At 44.6% G+C, this 25,654-nt stretch overlaps 1 pseudogene; it reads right to left on the bottom strand.

Annotated features, from left to right (window-relative positions):
• Positions 1–5: 5 nt before the first annotated feature.
• LOC139833028 (uncharacterized) lies at positions 6–24,144 on the bottom strand (annotated as a pseudogene).
• Between the last annotated feature and the right edge of the window lie 1,510 nt (positions 24,145–25,654).

Genomic DNA, 25,654 nt, shown 5'->3' with positions numbered 1-25,654 from the left:
TTATCTTAGCCTTCCACTTTCTCATCCACCATAGGATTGGAACTAGAACCTACAAAGACAAAGAGAAAATAATTAGAAACAATATGGATGAATACATGGTACATATGTTGTAGCGGTAAGTAACTTACCACTAGCTAAATGTGGTATTTGTTTCTTGCGTGACCTCATACTTTGGAAACCGTCCAACATATTCTCATCTTCGATGCTTGCAAATACATCTCGCTCAATATAGCATAAAATACTATGATTCATTCAATCATCATTTATTTTGTTCCTCAAATCCATCTTGATAATCTTCATTGCCGAGAATGCTCTTTCCACTGTCGTGGTTGCAACAGGCAATATCAAGGATAACTCGACAAGATGATATACCAATGGAAAGGTCTTTTATCTCTCATTTTGAACCATTTTGAGAGCAAGGTTCCCAAGATTGTTACAGTTTGCAAAGTTTGGATCGTTCTTTTGCATCAACAACAACTATGCCAAGTTCGTCCCTAAGGACTATGCACTCATATTGAGAGAAGTCATCAGCATTCTTGCAAGTTCAGTTAACTTATCACTATCAAAAGCAACAAAAGAATTCTTTGGATCAAGACAAGCTATGCGTCGCAATAGCTGAGTAGACCTTTCAGCAAAGCGATTATTCAACTCAAAAATATTTGATCAAGCACCACATTGAACATTTCATGATGGAAATGGTCATAATATGTTACTAACTGATTGCCACGACCACTGGAACGACCTCTAGCTGGTATTTTATCTTCCATAAGTGGCACAACAATATTATGCACAAGATAAAATCCGCATGTTCAAAAAACCCATCCCAACCAATGTTTCTTATTTTCTCAACTTTCTCCAATGTAGTACCAATCAACCCTATGGCACGCATAATGTTTTGATCTTTTTTTTGCAAGCATGTTGATATACCATTAGTCTTTCCAAGAATCCTGATCATAAGATGCATTATAAATACAAACTCAAAGCTTGTTATTTTCTCCAACAAACCTGAAGCCTTGGTTTTTTGTGTTGCACTGGTGGCATTATCACTCAGATTTTCTAATACAAACAAGAAAGATTTCCACATGTGAACAAGGCGACATAAGGTTTTATGATGAGATCCCCAACGAGTATCCCCTGGCCTTGCAAGATTAGTCTGTTGGTTCTTTCCTATTAAAGTGAAGATATCACCAGACTCAGTTTGCTCCATAATCTCATCATTTTAGCTCTGAAACAATTTATCTTTCATATGACAAGAAGCATTAACCGTGTTGACAGTCATTGATGAGGATACACTCATGAAATATGATGATTGTACATGCTTGAGCTCGAAAGAAATATTAAGTCTAGTTGACGATTACTATAAGGTGAATTCTTTCCTGGTTGATGGTAATGCTTTGATTTATGAGAACGTTATAATATCTAAGTCTGTGCACTTGTGTATGACTAGGTTCGATGGAGAGAAAAGCATTGCACGAGACAGAAGAGAAGTTGGACGTGAAGGCAATCTCATATATACGCGAGGGAGGAGCGGGAGGCAGGCGCAAAATGGAAGGAGGTCATCCAGCGGCACTACCGACCAAGTTAAAATCAGTTCGGATTCGGTTCGGACAGACATAAGTTATGGATTTGAAACGGACGTGGTTTCTACATACGAACTCCAAATCAGGCAAATAAGCACTTGTTGGAAAGATAATTTCATATACTTCCCAATGAGTAGGCCCTCATATACTGGTTCGTCACGGACAAGCCGTGCCGACCGAAACAAGTAGATGGTCGTTTCTGCCAGTTTTTAGATATAGGATTTTCAAGTTAGAAAAGTTAGAGATATGGTAGATTTCAACCCCAATCCTATGTTGGACGTCCAGTATCCTTTATATATGCTTGTAAGTCGTGGTTTGTAGGTTTAGACCATGTTTAAAGATAAACTCTAATTCATAGTTGATTGCTATGCAAAACTACTGAATTCTATACACCAATTCACATCGATCTGGTGTTTTGCTACTGAAAGTTTGTGTGATCTGTTGTTTTATTGGGGATTAGAAGATTGCAATTTACCTCTTCGTGGTCGGCGGCTACGTGCGCAAGTGTGTGGAGTTGCAAATATCTTGCAGGGTTGAGAGTTGTTTGTGATCAGAGTCCTGCCGTGGCACATGTTCTGTCAGTTTTTCTGACGTGGTAAAAAACTGAGTCCACATAGAGATCATTCACGTTTTTCGTTTTGTTAACCACATACACAGCTATTCTATACAAATTGGTGTAGGCACCTTAACCTACGAGAATAGCATATCCCTGCTCTACATGCTGCTCATATAGAGTTTTTTCAGTGCATCGTTGTGCCCGTATTGTGAATTTTTTTACTGTTGCTGCAGTGCCATGAAAATATAGAGCAAAAAGAAAAGAGAATAAAAAAAGAAAGAGAAAACGTGGCTGCAAGTTTGGTCTTATGCATTGCTGTTGTGCATTGCAACACAAGCATATACTCCGACATACATTATATCTAAGCTCATACTCAGAGTTGCAATTGCCCCATTTATCTCCACTGTGTGTGTTTCCGTGGGTGTTGAGTCACACGATCAGTACTAGGAGTCGTATTTTGGTGTTGTTAGGTACCCAAACCAAGCCCCACCATATACCATGGTTGTCATGTGATAGTCTTATATCCTTGATATTCGCTTCATCATATCCGTGCACTAGTTCGTAAATCTAACTTGGTAAGCAATTCTAACTCACTTTGGAGTGGTAAGATTTTTATTTGTTATCAGTTTGGAGTGAGTTGTGAGAGTACCACCAAATATTTTTGCACTAATCTATTAATCATACTTTCTAGTGATTTTGATGTGATGCAAAAAAAGGAGGTTCCAATACGTGTGAGGTCTTATTGTAGCAACACCTTCTGGAAGCAAGATTTCAATAGGGAGCCTAAAGCGGGTTTGTTTCACTTCGATGCAGACATTGGTGATACACCTGTTGACAATAGTTCTTTAACACACCTGATTAGTATTGACGTTGTGCAAAAGTTGCATTTGCATACAACTACAAATCATTGGCCATATATGTTAACTACTAATGATCATCAAGTGCCAATTACTAAGGCTGGACTTGTTCCTATAACCATTTATGGTCATACTATAGAAGTTACTAGCAAAATATGGCGCGGCGGCACGCCGCGCCCATAATGTGGTTGCAAGTTGAAGAATGAAAGATGTTATTTTTCTGGAGTGTGTTTCATAGTTTTCTTAAATGTCAATTCGTCGTTTTCAGTATTGCTCAAACATGATTTTGCTACATGTATGGGTGATCTATCTCAAATTTCATTACACCGTTGTACACCGTTGAACATAAACGAAATGATAAAATCAAACCACCAAGTAACACACGTGTTAGCTCCACGTTAACCCAAAATGAACTTCAAAACTCTCAAAAAAAGATGTGTATTCACTCTATACTATGGGGTAACCAACTTCATTTTTCTCAGAATTTTAAGGTTTGTTAGGAATTATTATAGTGTTGACACATATGCACTTAGATAGTTTTATTTCCATGGTAGTTTTCCTATGTGCACTTTTCGTGCTCTCTAGGATTTTTACAGAGGCTGGGAACATCTATGTGGTTCTTATCCTTTCGTTCGTCGCATGGCTGTAGCGCTGCTACACATGGTCAGAGCGGCTTTAGCGCGGTGGCACGCCGCACCCGTGGAGTGATATTTATCTTTGCAAAGATTGTGAGACAATGTTGTTAAGTACTGCTAAAAGAATATGGAATAACAACACTGTTAGGTAATAATGTGCGTGTAAGCAGGATTTTTAGTATCACTGATACATATTCAGATCAATTCAAATGGCCCAAGATATTGTTTTAGATATGCAGCACATGGAAGAAAGCAAGTTTCCTTACAAAATGGGAACATATAAGATCTAACTTGGTTGTGTTTTGTTTGACAGTAAACCATCAGTGTACCTTGCGGCTAGACACAACCCAAATAAAAACAAAATATGAGAGGCAACCCAACCAGGAATAACAATAGGATCATACTGGCCAGCGAGATAGGGACCCAAATATCATGGCCAATTGGCCATCTTCATGCATACCAGGTGGGAAATCCACATCCGCAGAAGACCAAGCCACCGAAGGAGCAAGTCCAAGCACATGAGATAGAAAATATGAATCCATGCGGCGGCGACAATGAACATCCCAATGTGTAGATTGGACCCTCATGTCTCAGAATTGGTCCATGCGACTGGTTGGGCATGCAGCCTTTTGTGTTTCCTGAAATGTGAACAAAATCCGAGATTGACTATATAGCAAACAACCGAGCTAGCCTAAGAGTAAGTAGGATTTTAAACTATTAACTCCGTGCTGGTCATTTGCACATGTAAATATCTTGATGCGTAAATACCTTGCTTATATGGTTACTGCAAGATCTAAATGGTATGTGCTAGGAAAACCAAATGCTTTGCTAAACCAGTATCATGGATTATCACAGCGGTGGGGAAATTGTTTGTTTTTAATTTTCCTGTGATAGAAACCAACTGATCTTACATCCCACAAATGTAAGGGAAAGAGTGGCATAATAGCGATATTGAATAGTGTGAGAGTAAAAAATCGTAATGAATAAATGTAAGGAATACCAATAAAATGGACCAGAGAAAAGGCTGGCCTTCTAGATCTAGACAATCCATATCACAACAAAGAATTTATGTGTCCTGTTTTGCATGGATATTTTGTTTCAGAAGAAAAAATGACTATAGCAAATACAAACCATTCACTAAGCTGGTATAGTGGGAAGCAACAATTTGTACATCACAACATTTCGATGTGTGCGCATGCTGTGTTACCCATGACATCATTGTTGTTAATCTAAAAGTAGGCAACCATATCCCAGGATAAGAACATTCCCTCACCGCATCACCTGCTCAACTAACCGGCCATGGGTAAAAATTATTCTAAATTACAGGGAAGAAACTAACACACATCACTGGTCAATTTTACATCTACCAAACCTGCAGCATACCCAGATTTCATGTAAAGCAAGAGTTGTAGGCAGGCCGTTGGCGACATTCTCTTATCCGAGCGGTATATATTGTCCGTCAATGAAGGGGTGACTGGTAAACTAAAGAGAAGTAAAATTAAATATCCGATATCAGAATAGTGATATAATTCCAGAGGAAATGAGAACACTTCATAACAGACAAAATACTGAAAGAATACTTGCTGGTTTTGCATGCCTCCAAGGCCTATATAATCTCCCTCATGTTTTCCTAGGCTAAGTTGCAACAGTAGCAGGGAAACTTTAAGGAAGAACAAAACTCTCTTATATATATGGAAGTAACAATCTCCACAGTCTGAGCTTTTATTTGTCAGTTAGTGGTCATGTAGAAATAATTAAGTTACATGTATGTATAAAAGAAATGGAAGTCTGTCACCTGCTAATGTTGTGAAAGTACAATTTCAGTGGTTCGTGGAATTAAAAAATGTAACTATTTTCCAGATTTTGAATTAGGGACTAAGATAGTGCATAAGAAGTTAGCATGCACCATAACCGCTGGAATTATGTGAAATTACATGTAGATATTAGGAAAAAATCCTGCAATCTGCATACTCATTCAAAGCCAATTGAAAATACTAAAAATGATGGCACATGCTCACCTCATGTGTATTGGGTATACCAATGCTAATAATCATGCAGCGGCGGGTAATAGAACCACAAAGATTGTACTCATCTTGGCAAGCCGCTATTATCTTTGCATGCACCTGCTCCTCTATCCGCTGTCAAGCGACCTTCATCCTGAAGGAAGCATTAATGTCATGGCGCCCGTCCTAGCCCGACCCACTTCACTGGGACCAAATATACAGCAGTCCACTGAGCATAAGGGGAAAACCATGATGCCATTTGTAGTGCAGATGGAAACCTTAAGGTACAGAGCTAGAGAACAAACAATAAGTAGCTTCTGTCGTTGTCTCGTGCATTGCAAAGTTAATTAGAGGGGAAAAATAAGTTAACTGTCGATGTTGTGTTGTAGCATTGGCACACCCTCTCTTGCTTCCCTGCAATATTGACTAAGGTGGAATTCTTATTACAGAGGGAAAGCAGGTAAACCTGTCAGCAGCAAGTTCTTTAGCAAGCGAACATCAGTACATATATTAATAAATTCGAGATCTATTGTTGATCTAGCATAATTTTTTGATCATATGGATATTTTAAAGCATGCATGAGTAACAATGTAATGTGCTAACCTTTTAAAAAGTCACTTTACAGTGTGTGACCACCTTGCCTAAAATGAAACGCTGAGCCCAGATATTGTGTGGGTGCCGAGAAAGAAACACTTAGCTGCATTACGTGTTTCATTTCTTTTCAATAATAATTTTCTACAATTATTATTTTCCATAGCATTAAAAGTGGGAAATACATGACTGCTAGTTTTAATTTGTCTCTAAAAAGGTACTTATGTGAGTACACATGTATATGAGCTTGGGACTGAAAAAACGATGTGAAACTTCAGCAGCTGCAGTTATATTCGAAACTGAAGCAACAAATACATTACTTGTATCAAAGATTGCAGATCATCTTTGTTGCACCCACTCTTTAAACCCAGAAGCATCACCACCACGGCACCACTAATGCCCAACTGCAGAGGACTAACAGAAGCAAACAACCTCGTCGAAAAGGTGAAGTGCTTAACTCTATACTGTAATGACTATGAGGATGTATTACCCAAAAATATATAGGAAAGAATCTGTTCAAGATATTTCAGTTCCTATACAACATTTTTCTTTTGCAAGCAAGGCAATACAAATTATTAAGAGGGATCCCCATTTAAAAATGGACCTCAAGACAGCCGGCAAGCATCCTTCACCCGTGTGTCCCTAGGATAGAAGGGAAGTTACTGTGTTTCTTGTACCCAAGAAAAGGGCAACAAAGTTTTGCAAGAAGAAATGGATACAATGAAAACTGAATCATTTTAATTAGTACTGGTCATGCATGAAAATGTATCTAAACAACATGAGGCTTAGAAAGGTAGAAGTATTGTTAAGTCACCAATTGTGATGATAATTTTCATATAGTACTTGGAATTAGAATAATCTACACTGAAGGAGAAGCAAAGATGTAAACGACATCTTGTTCGTGATAATAATTTTCTAACAATATTGGTACTCAAAGTAATTTGTAAGAAAGGAGAACCAATGCTCTGAGCAATGTGTAATTTAGGAAGCTAGAAATATGTCTGAATGAACATCAGTGACAGTTACTCGCTGACAATATTGAAAGCTAAAATAGTCTGCATAGAAGGGAAAGGAAATAAGCTGAGGCAACACGGTGTACTTATCAAAAGAGGAGCATCTGCAAATAGTATGTAGCTTTGGGACATTAAATAAATCTGAACAGAAAAAGAAAAGGTACAACAAAATCATGCATTTTGACAAACTGTTAGTCTGCAAATATCATGCCTAAAAGTGAAATTTAGGTATCTCACGTGTAACTCAAATACTGTAAATTTATGGTGTATATGGATTCAGGTAACTCACCTTCTCTACATGGACATAGAACCAAGGATCTCCATTTAAGAATAGACCTCAAGAAGAATTGACAGAACGTCTATTTCTTAGTACTCGAATACTATAGTTTTATAGTGTCCATGTATTCTGGTAACTCACTTTCTCTTTATGGACAGAGAACCAAGGATCTCCATTTAAGAATAGACCTCAAGAAAAATTGACAGAACATCTATTTCTTAGTAATATTAACACCACTGTTCTTGCAGCAAGCACAACGCTCATCTGGCCAGCTAGAGGCTACAGTCGTGTGTGAAAATCGAATCAAGAGATTAGTAATTTAGTTACACAAAAATAGAAGAAAAGACTAACCATTTTTTTCCTCAGCACCTGTACCTTTATTGGTAGTGTGTGCAACTACAATTTTTCAGAGATAGTCACATCATGAAGGAAGTAGTACATGCTTTTTTGTGGCCATGGTGCAACCCATCCCGTCTTTTCTCTTACCTTTGCCGATACTGAAATCTGCCAAGACGCCCATCTACAGTATTCATATTCCTGCAGGAACATCAGCACCATAACAGTAAATCAACTTAGAATCACTAACAGGCCACTGAGTGATCAAAGAATGTGAAGTAAATTGCGACCAGCATTGTACCCCTCTGATTGTGCGGCCTGGCCTGGCCTCCCACGGGCTGCCCAAGATCTCTTAGATAATGTAGTCCTTCCCTTGTGTAGTTGCGTGGACTCGTGCATCACTGCCGGCTTGCACAGGTTGAGAAGATGGGAAAGCGGCGCACCATGGTGGGGCAAGTGAGCGTGTAGCACCTCCAGCGGGAGACATGCGCCGATGCAACAACGCAGATGGGTGAAGAGGATGGGCCTCCTGAGCCGTCCCACCACCGCCTCCATATGCTGGATGTAGCGGCGCAAGAAGGCTTGGAGGCAAGGATCATGAATACACAATCTGGTGGGTGAACGCAGCTCATAGAAACTTTTGTTCTCTACAATTTCTTCTGCCACTTGAATAGATCCATCACTTATGTTATCCCCAGATTTTGTGCAACCGGAGTTGTTCTGACATAAGAAAAAGGGGATTCTTCAATAGCAGGTTGACACCGCGATTAAATTACACATCAGGCAGCAGACAGAGGAATAAGAAATTGCAAGATGCAGATAAACAGGACGGAGTGAAACCGCGTACCTGTGTGTTCGCCTTCGTTGGCCAGGTGAAGAACTTGCAGGCTGCAGCACAACCTGGCCGACGACCTGGACAGGATGGGAGGAGTGGGAGGCCCCGCCGGTGACCAAGGCATACTACGGCAGGTCCCACAGCCGCAGGTTCCTGCGGGGCGCACGTCGTGTGGTCGCCGCGGCCTTTTCTTGCTGCCGTCGCCGGACTTTTGCACTGGCGGCGCTGAAGTCCATGAGGTCGAGAAGATGAATTGGTTGGCGGCATGGATCACCGCGTGGGACGGCGGCTTCGCGTGAGCGTCGGCCAGAGCGGAGCAGGCCATGGCCATTTCTTACTGCCGCCGCCGGACTTGCGGACTGACGGCACTGGAGTCCACCCCGCTGTAGCATGCCCGCCTTCAACCAGAGAGAAAGAGAGACAGGAACGGGATGTGAGGTCTGGAGCTCGTCCATCTTGTCCACCCCCGGGCTGCCATGGAGGGCTGCCCCTGTTTTGCTGCTGGTAGGCCGGAGAGAGGAGACGGGATAAGATGCAAGGGGATTGGATGAAACAGGAGGAATTTGGGAGTTGTGGAGAAAGGAGGGCACGTGAATCTTCCAAAAAAAAATCCCCCATACGAAAAGAAGATCTAGCATATCAGAGATTGCTTCTAGATCTTGGTCAATTTGAAGCCACCATGCCTGACGACCTACTTCATCTCGTCTTTTCTTGTTGCTGGGCAAGGCTTGGTCACGGAAACGAAGAGAATATTGGAGGATTAGATCGTAGGGGAGGGCAAGAATTTTCTAGAGGAGGTTGTAGAGGAGAGATGACCAGTCAAAGCGGTGGATAGGTTGTGAACTTGTGATACCGCCGCTCCACCGCTAATCGAGAGGCCCCAGAGCTTAACAGTGGTAGGAGACAGTCGGGACCCGCGGTAACAGAACGAAAAACGCTAGGCACACACGGACGGAATGCACCAAATAGCGAAACAGACATAGACCAAAGCAAAAAAGAAATGCAAGACGTCCCCATACGTGCACACGAAATAAACTGGATGCAGCAAATCACACGTGTCAGCAAATGGCGTAATCAGCAAAGTAAATCAAAATTCTGAGAAAAATCGGATCTGTTAAGGTTTAATATAGTAGTTATATGTAATGTGCTTCCTAGAACACTACATTTCTGTCATCTAATATTGGGAAAATTTAGTGTGATATATTTAAAGTTGTTTTTGATGGTGTTCATCTGGATCGTACTATCTTTTGGAATGGGAAAACATGTGGTTATACCATACACATATTAAGAAATTTCAGGAGATTAGGGGTCGAGACATATGTCCTCATGTACACACCCACACAAAACCACAAGCTGGTCATATAGTTCAAAAACCCAGAGTAGGAGTTGAGGAAACATGTGAGGTTTCTACTAATATAACTATCTCTACTTCTAGTGTTGTTTCTTGTGATATGCATGTTGCTTTTGAAGAAAGGGAGTCACTTGTGTTACAACCTACATCACCAGAACGTGCATCATCATGTGAGAAAGATGTTTCAGTACCTATTACATCTGAGGAGGATGATATTTTTGATGGTACTGATTTGGGGCTGCATCTAGCCAATGAGGTATTCATTACTAATTTGGAGCTACAGCCGGTACATATGACTGAATGTTGTGAGTCTACTCCTTTGTTGGTTCATTTATTGGATTTTACTTGCACATATACTTCACAACCATGTGACGACTTACAAATTTCAAATTTTGATCATGTGGTATTGATTACTCATAAGGAAGTACTTGCTAAAATACAGCTGAATGGATCGTAGCGAACAAGAGGGGGGTTGAATGGCGCTACGGCAAGTTTTAGTCTTTTTCAAGTTTTATGCAACGGAAGGTAAAGGTGTGGCTTTTAGCAATAGGGGTGATCCTACAATGAATATCGGACGAGTGCAACAAGTAAAGGAATCAACAAGATAATGAGAGTAAGGAGCGAGACAACCGGGGGGCGCGAGGCGAGTCGAGGTTTGTTTCCCGCAGTTCCTTCCACTAAAGGAAGTACGTCTGCGTTGAGGAGGTGCTAGTCTCACACAAGAGACTAGGCGGCCACACCACGAAGGAAGGCCTCACCCTCTTCCTCGAGAGAGCTCCACGGAGGTGCTCTCCCTCTTCCACTAAGGCACCGGTCGAGGCGGTGATTCCTTCACAAGATTGGGGCGAGCTCCACACACAAGGATGCTCCCAACACCCTATGTATCTAGTACATCACCAAGCTAGACTCCATAGCTGCACATCTCCAATGCTCCACCATAGGAACCCATCACCAATGCTCCACCATAGGAACTCTTCCAATGCTCCACCAAAGGAACTCTCCAATGCTCCACCAAAGGAACTCTTCTCCAAGATCCACTAAAGGAACCCTACCACCAAGATCCACTAAGGAATAGCTAGTATTGGTGAAATCTCTCTTGGTAGATATAGATCGGGGACTCCTCCACCTATCCTCAAAGTTTGGGCAAGATTGGTTGGATGGGGAAGGAGATCCTCAAGGATTAAGCTCAGCAACAATGGAGGAGAGAGAGGGGGGAGAGATAAAATCGTGTTGGGGAAGAAGGGGCCCTTAAATAGGCTCCTCCAAATCCAACCGTTATGTCCAGATTTGGCCTAAGCGGTACTACCGCTTTGGGGTAAGCGGTACTACCGCTCTGAGTTCAAATTCCTTCCAGATCTGGTCAAAGGACGCAGAGCGGTACTACCGCACGAGGTACCGCTCGAGGTACCGCAACAGGGTCCAAACCTTACTGGACTCGAAGCGGTACCAGGGCGGTACGACCGTAACTCGGTTACGGTACCTAAGCGGTACCTTGAGCGGTACTACCTCTCGTGAGCGGTACTACCGCTCCAGGTACTGCAGAGATACCGCAGCGTGTTTCTGGAGGACGAATCAGCGCAGACTCAGAGCGGTACCGACGGCGGTACCTATAGGGGTAGCGGTACTACCGCTATAGGTACCGGTAGTACCGGCCTGGCTAAATCTGGTTTTTTTCCCTTTTTCTCTCCAACTTTGTTACCTCGCTAAACACACACAAAACCAGAAAACCTATCAACTACGCTTCAGTCTTCCGATCTTGACGCGTCCGGCGAGGTCACCGTGCTCTTGCAAATCTAACAATGATACTCAAGGCACACGGTGAGATTACTCAAGTGTTGTCATCAAACACACAAAACTTGGGGTGTGAATTTTGCTCTTACAATCTCCCCCTTTTTGGTGTTTGATGACAACACAAGAGTTGACAATAACATATGATATTATGATGAGATCATTAGATTTGCAAAAACTCGACGGAGCTCCCGCTACACATGTGCATATCATGCATATGTATTTGAATACAAATACACATGTTATAGAGACATCACTCCCCCTAGTTTTTACAAACCAAGCACATATGCAACATAGATAGATGACATGTTCAAGTAGCACATGCACAATATGGAGGCAACATAAGATCATGCATGGAGATTTGGGTGAAGTTATCATACCATAGCCTTGAGAATACCCAAACTCACAATAAGATGCCTCCATAGGGTTGTTGATGTAGCCATAAGACAAGATAAGCAACTAGAACCAAACGGCTACAAACAACAAAGGTCCCCATCCACCTAGGAACTTCTCCCCCTTTGGCATCGGAACACCAAAAAGGAGGGTAACGAAACTAGAGAGATGGAGAAAAAGAACATACAACCAAGCTTGCAAAAAATCATGAGAAAAAAAGCTTGAAGGAGGTTCTCAAAACAAGAAGAAGAAAGCAAAGAAGAAAGACAAAACAAGGTCACGAAGAACCGAAAAACCCTCAAAGAGGGGGTGTTGGTGGCCGAAGCCACCGTGTAAGAGTATAGTAGTTGTGAGGTCGCGTAGATGTATCTAGGACTCACGGACTGCAACTCAACATGAAGCTCATAAGTCACTTAGTTGACAAATAGCAAATGTTTTGGATTTCTTTATGCATTATGGGGGGAGTGATAGCTCAATGGATTTAAACCGCACTCCCCTATGTCCATGCGTGCCTTTCATCAAGATACAACGGTAGGGGTGGTATGTGCGCACGACGGTCAAGCAAAGTTCGACGGATCAATGATATTTAGCTCATGCCTCAACTCAATAAAGCGCTTCTCATCCAAGGGCTTCGTGAAGATGTCCGACAATTGCTCCTTGGTGCCAATATAGGATAGTACAATATCTCCGCGAGCAATATGGTCCCGGATGAAGTGGTTCCGTATCTCAATGTGCTTCGTCTTGCCATGAAGAACCGGATTGTAGGCGATCTTGATTGCGCTCTCATTGTCACACAAAAGAGGCACCTTGCTATATTCGAGTCCATAATCTTGCAAGGTTTGCCTCATCCATAAGATTTGAGCACAACTACTTGCCGCGGCAATATATTCGGCTTCCGCGGTGGAGACGGAGACACAATTTTGCTTCTTCGAGGACTAACACACCAAAGATCTCCCAAGAAAGTGACATGCTCCGGAGGTAGACTTCCTATCAATCTTGTCGCCCGCCCAATCGGAGTCGGTGAAACCAACCAAAGCAAAGTCCGTGTCCCTTGGGTACCATAGTCCGAAGTGTGGGGTATCAACTAAATATCGAAAGATCCTCTTGACCGCCACAAGGTGGATTTCCTTCGGACTTGCTTGAAACCGTGCACACATACCAACGCTTAACATTATATCCGGGCGAGAGGCACAAAGGTAGAGAAGCGAACCTATCATCGAACAGTAGAGCTTGGTATCCACCGCCTTGCCGGCCTCGTCAAGAGTGAGTTGACACTTGAGTTGCATCGGAGTTCCAATCCCCTTGGCACCCTTCATATCAAAGCGCTTGAGCATGTCTTGGAGATACTTCGCTTGATTGATGAAGGTGCCGTGTTGCATTTGCTTGATCTCGAACCCAAGAAAGTACTTGAGTTCACCCATCATTGACATTTCAAACCTATTTGTCATCAACATAGCAAACTCATCATTGAATTTTGTGTTAGTAGAGCCAAATATGATGTCATCTACATAGAGTTGGCATACGAAAAGCTCCCCATTAACCTTCTTAGTAAAAAGAGTGGGATCGATTTTCCCCACTTCGAAACCACGGTCTTCAAGCAACTCCTTGAGATGCTCATACCAAGCTCTAGGAGCTTGTTTGAGACCATATAGGGCCTTTTTGAGCTTGAAGACATGGTCCGGGAAATGGGGGTCCTCGAACCCCGGGGGTTGCTTCACATATACTTCCTCATGTAGAGGACCATTAAGAAAAGCACTCTTAACATCCATTTGTTGCAACTTAAAGCCATGATGTGAGGCAAATGCCAAAAGGATACAGATGGACTCAAGCCTTGCAACGGGTGCAAAGGTTTCACCAAAGTCCACGCCTTCGACTTGAGAATAGCCTTGTGCCACCAATCTTGCTTTGTTACGGATGACCGTGCCACTTTCATCTTGCTTGTTCTTGAAGATCCACTTGGTGCCGATAACATTGCGGCAATGATCGGGTCGCTTCATGAGAGTCCATACATCATTCCTCTTGAAGTTGTTGAGTTCCTCTTGCATTGCATTCAACCAATCGGGATCTTTGAGAGCATCATCAACTTTGAGTGGTTCCACTTTAGAGACAAAGGCGTGGTGTGCACAAAAGTTTGCAAGTTGCCTCCGAGTGGTAACATTCCTCTTTAGATCACCAATGATGTTATGCAAGGAATGAGACTTGAGACGCAAGTGTCTTGTAGTAGGATCTTCACGGCGAGTGTCGGCTCGAGGAGATGGTTCTTGTGAGTCCTCTTGGCCTTCATCACGGTTTAGGTCCTCGTCTTGACCTCCATTGTCGTTGAAAGAGGCAACTTTGTCATGAGATCCGGAAGGCTCGGGGGTATAGGGAATATTATTGTCCATGAAGACTATCCCCGAACCACTCGGAGAAGAACTTGAAGCTTGACCTCGGTCACTTGATGATGGGTGTTGAGGTAGACGAGCTTGCGGGGTATGTTGTTCTTGAGCTTGTTGAGGTGAACTTGGACTTGATTGTTGTTGTAGATGTCGAGGTTGATCTTGAGGTTGAGGTTGAACTTGAGGTTGTTGTAGAGGTTGACTTGCATTTGTTAGATCAACGGAAGAAGCTTGGCCTTGTGGTGTAGATGGCTCCACTTGGGTGGAACTTGGTCCTTCCCCGGTACTCATGGAAGGTAGCTCTTGAGGTAGGCGAATGCCAACACCCATCCTTCCTATGGTATTGATACGCGTACAGCACGCGACCGTTGGGAACCCCAAGAGGAAGGTGTGATGCGTACAGCGGCAAGTTTTCCCTCAGTATGAAACCAAGGTTTAATCGAACCAGTAGGAGTCAAGAAGCACGTTGAAGGTTGATGGCGGCGAGATGTAGTGCGGCGCAACACCAGGGATTCTGGCGCCAACGTGGAACCTGCACAACACAAACCAAGTACTTTGCCCCAACGAAACAGTGAGGTTGTCAATCTCACCGGCTTGCTGTAACAAAGGATTAGATGTATAGTGTGGATGATGATTGTTTGCAGAGAACAGTAGAACAATTGCAGTAGATTGTATTTCAGATGTAAAGAATGGACCGGGGTCCACAGTTCACTAGTGGTGTCTCTCCCATAAGATAAATAGCATGTTGGGTGAACAAATTACAGTTGGGCAATTGACAAATAGAGAGGGCATGACCATGCACATACATGATATGATGAGTATTGTGAGATTTAATTGGGCATTACGACAAAGTACATAGACCGCTATCCAGCATGCATCTATGCCTAAAAAGTCCACCTTCAGGTTATCATCCGAACCCCTTCCAGTATTAAGTTGAAAACAACAGACAATTGCATTAAGTATTGCTCGTAATGTAATCAATAACTACATCCTCGGACATAGCATCAATGTTTTATCCCTAGTGGCAACAGCACATCCATAACCTTAGGGGTTTCTGTCACTCCCCCAGATTCACGGAGACATGAACCCACTATCGAGCATAAATACTCCCTCTTGGAGTTACTAGCATCAACTTGGCCAGAGCCTCTACTAATAACGGAGAGCATGCAAGATCATAAACAACACATAGATATAAATTGATAATCAACATAACATAGTATTCTCTATTCATCGGATCCCAACAAACACAACATATAGCATTACAGATAGATGATCTTGATCATGTTCGGCAGCTCACAAGATCCGACAATGAAGCATAATGAGGAGAAGACAACCATCTAGCTACTGCTATGGACCCATAGTCCAGGGGTAGACTACTCACTCATCACTCCGGAGGCGACCATGGCGGTGTAGAGTCCTCCAGGAGATGAATCCCCTCTCCGGCAGGGTGCCGGAGGCGATCTCCTGAATCCCCCGAGATGGGATTGGCGGCGGCGGCGTCTCTGGAAGGTTTTCCGTATCGTGGCTCTCGGTACTGGGGGTTTCGCGACGAAGGCTATTTGTAGGCGGAAGGGCAGGTCAAGGGGCCACACGAGGGGCCCAGGAGACAGGTCGGCGCGGCCAAGACCTGGGCCGCGCCGCCCTGTGGTCTGGCCGCCTCGTGGCCCCACTTCGTTGACTCTCCGGTCTTCTGGAAGCTTCGTGTGAAAATAGGCCCCTAGGCGTTGATTTCGTCCAATTCCGAGAATATTTCCTTACTAGGATTTCTGAAACCAAAAACAGCAGAACAAAGAATCGGCTCTTCGGCATCTCGTTAATAGGTTAGTTCCAGAAAATGCATAAATATGATGTAAAGTATGCATAAAACATGTAGATATCATCAATAATGTGGCATGGAACATAAGAAATTATCGATACGTCGGAGACGTATCAGGTATCCGGGGGAATTGCATCTCCTTTCTCACAAGAAGCACTTCGCTCCTCCAAAGATCTATCATCTTCATCAAACGTCACATCACAAGAATCTACAACACGTCCACTTGACTTGTTGAAGACTCTATAGGCGTGAGAATCCGTAGCATAGCCAACGAAAATTCCTTCTTGAGCTCTTGAATCAAACTTGGATAGGCGCGTGTCCTTGACAAGTATGTAGCATTTGCATCCGAAGAACTTGAAGCATGACACATTAGGCTTGTTGCCGGTGAGGATCTCATATGGTGTCTTCTCAAGACCTTTGCGAAAGTAGAGGCGATTAGTAGCATGGCAAGCGGTAGAGATAGCTTCCGCCCAAAAATTGTAGTTGGACTTGTATTCCATCATCATGGTTCGAGCGGCTTCGATCAAGGTTCGATTCTTCCTTTCGGCGACCCCATTTTGTTGGGGAGTATATGGCGTGGAGTATTGGTGTTCGATTCCTTCCTCGCCGAGGAAGTCATCCAATGTGTAGTTCTTGAACTCCGTTCCATTGTCGCTCCTTATTGCGAGAATCTTGTTGTCGTACTTGCATTGAACTTGGTTGGAAAACTCCATCATGGTCCGTTGAGTCTCACTCTTGTACTTGAAGAAGAATACCCAACAATAGCGTGAATAGTCATCAACGATGACGAGGCAATACTCTTTCCTCCAAGACTTTCATGAGATGGTGGACCAAAGAGATCAACATGTAGGAGCTCCAAGCATCTTGTGGTAGAGATGATAGTCTTGGCCTTGTGAGGAGCTCCATGCATTTTTCCTTGTACGCAAGCCCTACAAACACGATCCTTGCAAAAAGAGACATCTTCTTTTAGTCCGAGAATGTGGCCACCCTTGTGGAGACTTTGCAAAGTCCTCATGTTGACATGGGCTAGTCGGCGATGCCATAACCAACCCTTGTCACCTTTGGCGAATAGGCAAAGAGCGGAAGATGTTGTCTTTCCGGAGAAATCAACAACATACAAACCGTTCTCTACATATCCAACAAAAGCTACATTGAGTGTCTTGCTCCACAAGAGGACCACCATATGTTCATCAAAGAATGTGCATAAACCCATACGAGCAATTTGATGAACGGAGAGTAAGTTGTAACCAAGGGTCTCGACAAGGAGGACATTCACAAGTGAGATGTCGGGTGTTACCACCACCTTGCCAAGACCCAATACCTTAGAGCACGTGTTGTCGCCATATGAAACGGTAGAGAGAGAAGGCACGAGGTCGACAACAATATCCTTGCTTCCGGTCATATGACTTGTGGCTCCACTATCAACCACCCATTTAGCGCCACCGGAAGCATAGTCCTACAAGGAATCAAGTCTTGGATTTAGGTACCCATTTTTCAATGGGTCCTAGCATGTTAGTAACAAGGGGTTTGGGAACCCAAATAGTCCAATCAACATTGTCCTTTTGAGGACCAATAAAGCGAGCACGAATATGTCCATAGTAATCAACAAAAAGAACGTGAGAAGGGTTGTTAGAGCCGGCGAAACCCGTCGAGGCGGAGTTGGGTACTCCATCTCTTCTTGAGTTAGCGTTGCTCCCTTCACGGTTGATCTCCATGTTCTCCTTGTTCTTCTTCTTCTTGGTCCCCCTCTTCCTCTTTCTCTTTGGCTTGGTAGCCACTCCTCCTTCATTGCGCGAGCTCTCTTTGGCTCCATCTTTAGCTTCAATGATTCCTTCCAAGTAATTGTCTTGAACTTGGAGTCTATCAACCTTGGCCTTCAAGCGATTGACTTCATCTTCATGCTCCGGGTGTGGATGGCAAATATCAAACACTTGGACCTCCTTTGCCATAAGGCAACATGCATTGTTGGTGACGAGGTTCTCATTAGGAGAGTCGAAGAGGGAGATAGAGGGAGTGGAAATGGCGATGGCGGCCACTCCATCTCCTTCCTTGTTGGAGCGCTTGTCCTCATGCTCTCCATCTTCATCGGAGGAGTACTCTTCTCGAATGATGAAGGCTTTAGGCTTCTTGTTGGAGGAGACCTTGTCGTCATTGGACCTTGGGGAGAACTTGGAGAATCCTTTGGAGAGTGGATTGTACCTATCCTTTGGGATAAGCCTTCCACCATGATCTTCTCTTCTCTCAAACATACAATCCGCGACAAAATGATTCTTGTCACTGCAATTGTAGCATGTTGTTCCCTTTGTCCCTTCTCTTGGGCTCTTGGAGAGTCTTTTTGGAGAATCACGTGATCTTCTTGGTCTTGTGTTTCGGGACATGTTTCCATCCCAAAACTTCTTGGCGGCGAGAGCCATGTGCTCATGGTAGTTGAGCTTGAGATCATCCGAACCCCACTCAACGGGATCCTCATCACTTTCACTAGCTTCATGCACCTTCATCTTCAATGCAAGGTTGGGCTTGCGGGAGTTGTGGGCGCGAGCAACAAGATCCTCCGCATTCTTCTTGGAGATGTCCAAAGCGATGACTTCGCTAAGGACTTCATCGGATGTCATAGCACGGAAGGAGGCGTTTTGGCGGATGGCCATCAACTTCACTTCCTCATAAGGGAGGAGAGCGTTGTAGAACTTGCGCTTGATCCAATGGTCATCCACGAACGTTGCTCCAAGATCTTGCATTTGTACGGCAAGAGCGATGAGGCGCCGATACATTTCTTCGGGGGTCTCTCCTTCAATCATGACGAAATTGTCGGCCATGTTGTTCACTTCATCAAAGCGGGAGCTTTGGATGCTTGCATTGCCGAGGAAGAGCTTCTCAAGTTTGTCCCATGCTTCCTTGGCGGTCTTGAGCGAGCGGATATGAGCGCGGTCCTTGGGGATGATGGCCATATGAATCATGTTGATGGCGGTGGCATTGAGTTGGTCATCCACCACATCTCTCCTTGTCAATTTCTTGGGATCTCGTGGTGAATAGCCCTCCTCAATGATACGCCAAAGCTTGGTAGAAGCGCTGCGCACATGTGAACGCATTAAGAATTGCCAATTCTCAAAGTTGTTTGACTCAAGAGACGGTGGTGAACCATGCGACAAGATATGCGGCATCGGTATCGGAACGTTGATGGTGTAATCATTTGGTGGTGGCATCGCATGATAACTCCCTTGACGTTCCTCAACCGGTGTGTCATCATCCTTCCCTTTTGTTGAAGTGCCGGTATCCCCAAGCCCTTCCTTTTGTGGATCTTTTGTCGCTTTCGCGACAAAATCAACAAGAGGAAGGGTGTTAGCTTTTGGTGGCGGATCCTCGGCACTTGCTTTTGGTGGAGAGTTTGGTTTTTGTACAACCAACTCCATCATCATCGCCTTCATTTGGGCAACGATGGATGACTCCAATTTCTTGAGGTCATCCAACTTAGCCGTCATGGAATCGATGGGCGATGATGGAGCGGGTGGCACAAGGGAAGGTGACCCATTCTTATCCGCCTCTTGTTCGGCCGTTTCTTAGGCGGTAAAGCCCGAGCAAGAAAACCTCGCTCTGATACCACTTGAATGGATCGTAGCGAACAAGAGGGGGGTGAATGGCGCTACGGCAAGTTTTAGTCTTTTTCAAGTTTTATGCAACAGAAGGTAAAGGTGTGGCTTTTAGCAATAGGGGTGATCCTACAATGAATATCAGACGAGTGCAACAAGTAAAGGAATCAACAAGATAATGAGAGTAAGGAGCGAGACAACCGGGGGGCGCGAGGCGAGTCGAGGTTTGTTTCCCGCAGTTCCTTCCACTAAAGGAAGTACGTCTGCGTTGAGGAGGTGCTAGTCTCACACAAGAGACTAGGCGGCCACACCACGAAGGAAGGCCTCACCCTCTTCCTCGAGAGAGCTCCACGGAGGTGCTCTCCCTCTTCCACTAAGGCACCGGTCGAGGCGGTGATTCCTTCACAAGATTGGGGCGAGCTCCACACACAAGGATGCTCCCAACACCCTATGGATCTAGTACATCACCAAGCTAGACTCCATAGCTGCACATCTCCAATGCTCCACCATAGGAACCCATCACCAATGCTCCACCATAGGAACTCTTCCAATGCTCCACCAAAGGAACTCTCCAATGCTCCACCAAAGGAACTCTTCTACAAGATCCACTAAAGGAACCCTACCACCAAGATCCACTAAGGAATAGCTAGTATTGGTGAAATCTCTCTTGGTAGAACTATAGATCAGGGTCTCCTCCACCTATCCTCAAAGTTTGGGCAAGATTGGTTGGATGGGGAAGGAGATCCTCAAGGATTAAGCTCAGCAACAATGGAGGAGAGAGAGGGGGAAGAGATAAAATCGTGTTGGGGAAGAAGGGACCCTTAAATAGGCTCCTCCAAATCCAACCGTTATGTCCAGATTTGGCCTAAGCGGTACTACCGCTTTGGGGTAAGCGGTACTACCGCTCTGAGTTCGAATTCCTTCCAGATCTGGTCAAAGGACGCAGAGCGGTACTACCGCACGAGGTACCGCTCGAGGTACCGCAACAGGGTCCAAACCTTACTGGACTCGAAGCGGTACCAGGGCGGTACCAGGGCGGTACGACCGTAACTCGGTTACGGTACCTAAGCGGTACCTTGAGCGGTACTACCGCTCGTGAGCGGTACTACTGCTCCAGGTACTGCAGAGGTACCGCAACGTGTTTCTGGAGGACGAATCAGCTTAGACTCAGAGCGGTACCGACGGCGGTACCTATAGGGGTAGCGGTACTACCGCTATAGGTACCGGTAGTACCGGCCTGGCTAAATCTGGTTTTCTTCCCTTTTTCTCTCCAACTTTGTTACCTCGCTAAACACACACAAAACCAGAAAACCTATCAACTACGCTTCAGTCTTCCGATCTTGACGCGTCCGGCGAGGTCACCGTGTTCTTGCAAATCTAACAATGATACTCAAGGCACACGGTGAGATTACTCAAGTGTTGTCATCAAACACACAAAACTTGGGGTGTGAATTTTGCTCTTACAACAGCCTGATAATATTGTGTCTTACATCATGTTAAATGAACCTATGAGTATGCGTTGTGCTATGGATAAGATTTCTGATATTTCATATGTGAATTCTAGCACTTATGCATGTCATTTCATGTTTAATCTCATTTGTGACTATAGCATGGATGAGAAATTTCTGGTGGATCACATATGCATTACTTATGATAAGATTGTTGAATTGAAACTTGTTGTTTGTAGTTCTATATGATATGTGATGAAGTATTTTTGCTATGGGATGATACATAATTTCTATGATTGTATGAATATTGATTCCGTTTTAGTTGATATATTACAGCCAACAAAAGTAACTTTACTGATGTTGGATTGTTCTAATTCTTCTAGAGTAGAATCAAATTTGTCATATCTTTTGTGTTTCTCCCAACACATGCTGAATTTCAATGCTATCGATGTATGCTTCACTTATATTTGCAAACTAAGTTGCATATTATACACTGTGAGTTATGATCATGATTCCATATCTATTTCTAATATATATCAAAGTAGCGCAGTAAAAGCATGATATCCAACATATAGATATTTGCATATTCTAGATTGGTTTGACCTTGTTTATATCAAATTTTATCATTGATCTTCCGTGAGGACACTTGAGTTAATATTGAACAATAAGACTGTATATACATTTGTTCCTGATTCTGATGGTATCTCTATATGCTTTACTTATACATGCAAGTTAAGTTGCAATCTGAATTATGGAAATATAACTTGTGTACACTCTAATCATACAACATGTTATATGATTATGCGTACACGTTGTTCTTTTTGTTCCTTCCACTTTTAGCTCACCCAAAGCCGAGGAAGGCTTTTCCTAAGGAAAGGGAGGAGGATGAGGATACACTCATGGATTATGATGATTGTACATGCTTGAGCTGGAAAAAAATATTAAATCTAGTTGACAATTACTATAAGGTGAATTCTTTCCTGGTTGATAGTAATGCTTTGATTTATGAGAACGTTATACTACCTAAGCCTATGCACTGGTGTATGATTAGGTTCGATGGAGAGACAAGCATTGCACGAGAGAGAAGAGAAGCTGTCAGTGAAGGTAATCTCATATATGCGCTAGGGAGGAGCGGGAGGCAGGCGCACCATGGAAGGAGGTCACCTAGTGGCACTACCGACCAAGTTAAAATCATTCGGATTAGGGTTTGGATAGACAAAAGTTCTGAATTTAAAACGGACGTGGTTTCTTCATACGAACTCCAAATCAGGCAAATAAGCACTTGTTGGAAAGATAATTTCATATATTCTCCAATGAGTAGGCCCTCATATACCGGTTCGTCACTTACAAGCCGTGTTGACCGAAACAAGTCGATGGTTGTTTCTGCCAGTTTTCAGATATAGGATTTTCAAGTTAGGAAAGTTAGAGATATGATAGAGTTCGACCCCAACCCTATATTGGACATCCAATAACCTTTATATATGCTTGTAAGTCGTGTCTTTTAGGTTTAGACCACGTTTAAAGATAAACCTTACTTCATAGTTGATTGCTACGCAATACTACTGAATTCTATACACCAATTCGCATCGATCTGGTGTTTTATTACTGAAAGTTTGTGTGATGTGCTGTTTCATTGGGGATTAAAAGATTGCAATTTAACGCTTCGTGGTCGACGGCTACGTGTGCAAGTGTGTGGAGTTGCGAATATCTTGTAGGGTTGAGAGGTGTTGCATTGGCGACAGGGATCGATCGAGAGAGTCGTCAGCGTCATACAAGTTATCATCCACTTATCACCGTGTATCTCCGCTGTGTTCATCACCATCCACCTCGCTTACTGAGAATATCAGGCAACCCCATATCAGTCATGGTTGCATAATTAAAAAGTCCAAGATAGTGGAACAACACTTGGCAATAGAGACAACCACTAGCTGCAATTGATGGGCACAAAAATGGATATAAAAGGTATATGGGTTTTAATCTAATATGCATCTTTGCAATCCATGAATATGTCCCCACACATATCTGACGCTTCTTCGTAACCTTGACCTCTCGTGACGATCAAAACTTTGGAAATTTTATACGATGCCACCACCTCGCTCCCTTTCAGGCATGGCTCACTGACTTGGGGCGACCAACGATTGGAGGACGGCCGGGCGAGATTGAGGTTGGTGGAGAGAATGAGTGGTGGGTGTGTTTGTATAAGGCATATGTGCGTAGTGGTGGCCCCTATATAAACAGTTGGGAGTCAAAGAGGGTTTCAGTGGTGGGACATACCTATTAGCGAGGAATGTCTGAAAGGGAGCGTGATGTGATTGACTTTTCTACCAACCACGACACCAATTTGTGCCGATGTGAACTCAGTCACGGCACATAAATATTGTCTTCTTATCTAGTCGTCGGGAAAGCACTATATGCCAGCCAAAAAACTTTTGGCAGTCGACGATGGCTTTTGCTATTCAAAAATTCCGCTGGGTATGGGGAGCTTTTTGTAGTGGGCATTGGGAAATTTCACCATTTTCACGGTGAAAACGCTCAATGTGTGCCCAACTGCCTAGTCAACACATTCTTCTTACTCTATCGTTACCCTTGTTTCACAGTTATCTCCGAATCTTGTACTTACCCTAGCAGAACGACCCTCCAGCCTACTCCTAGGGGCCCTAACAATAGCTCGTTCACATGGAGAGGGAGGTGGAAGGATGCCATTGCGCTGGGGTGGAGATGGAGGCTTGGGTGATGTGCTCTCGTTGAAGGATGCGACGAGGTTGATGCAAAAGAGAAGATATGGGGGAGCTCATGTATAGAAGAGGAAGAGAAGCTCGTGGCATTGGAGCCGAAGAGGAGAGCGAGGAGAAGTTGAAACAAAAAAAAAAGTTCTCAATATTGTTAAAGTTAAACCCTAACTTAAATTGGACACAAACATCTTCCGTTTCATAATTCTTGTCGTAGACTTGATGTATCTAACATAGAAATCATGAACTAGAAGTAAAGAACTGTTTATATCCGATTTTTACACAAACATGTTTGGATTACGACTATCATAGGATCGCACACAAACTGCAGGTTAGAATACGTGTGTTCGTTTGTGCTTGACGTAAAGGGGCACATCAAAGCAGCACGGTCAAGATGCATCTGCTGCCGGAGCTCCTCCTCGAGATCCTCGAGCTCTGCGACCCCGCTACCCTCATCCCCTGCGCCGCCGCCTGCCGGCTTTTCCGCCGCCATATTCTCACCCCGGCTTTCCTCCAACGCCACCGCGCCGCCGCGCGCGGCAGCTTCACCCACTCCAGCCTCGTCGGCGTCTTCTACAGGCACTGTGAGCGCGAGGCCAGGCCCCGCCCACCGCTCTTCACCACGATCACCGCGGGCCCCGCGGCCGCTGTCGCCGAGTCGCCGTTCCCTCTCGTGCCCGACGTGTTCCGTGACTACACGCCCGTCGAGTCGCGCGACGGGCTCCTCGTCCTCCGCAGCATCGACTACTACTACGCGGTCAAGCACGCCGGCCTCTGCGTGTACGATCCCGTCACCGGCCGCCGCGCCTTCCTCCCTCCGCCGGAGGTATACGACCTATCTTACGCGCTGCGGCGCACCGGCGACGATGATGATGGTTCCAGCTGGTTCCGGCTGACCGCCGTGGATCTCCGCAGGAGTCCCATCCAAGCGCAGAACTTCTCTCCGGCGGATGGCGCATGGGGCCCAGTCATCGAAGCCCCCAGCCCTAGCTTGGGTCCGGTGGTGAGGCTGTCCCCTGTCATCCTCAGCGGCACCGCCCACTGGCTCTGCGGCGACAACCGCAGCATCCTCACCTTCCACCTCGACACAATGCAGCTGGGCAGGATCGAGATCCCTGGGTGGCAGCAGCAGCGCAGGCACACATTCCGGACTGGCCAGGAACAGCAACTCCTGGCGTCGTCGGCGGACGGGGAGCTGAGCATGATCTTCGGGGACAGGCTGGTGATATCGATCTGGGTGCTGATGCCGGAAGTAGGCTGGACGCGGCGTAAGCGCGTCGACATGGGGAGGATCCTGCCCGCGATGATGGAGCCGGGGCTGCCGTTCCGGTGGCACCGCCAGCTTTACTTCGACTGGTTCGGCGAGCGGAGCGGCGCGGTGCTGGCGCAGCTGGCAGGCTTGGGGCTCTTCGCCATGAACCTCCAGACGGAGGAGGTGTGCACGGTTGGGGAGAGGAGCAGGCATATATCAGCATTCAGGTACT

The sequence above is a fragment of the Lolium perenne genome, chromosome 1 (assembly GCF_019359855.2).
Source record: "Lolium perenne isolate Kyuss_39 chromosome 1, Kyuss_2.0, whole genome shotgun sequence".
In the NCBI taxonomy this organism is placed as follows: domain Eukaryota; kingdom Viridiplantae; phylum Streptophyta; class Magnoliopsida; order Poales; family Poaceae; genus Lolium; species Lolium perenne.
Note: the sequence above shows the minus strand (reverse complement) of the source record. Positions and strands in the feature narration are given on the sequence as shown.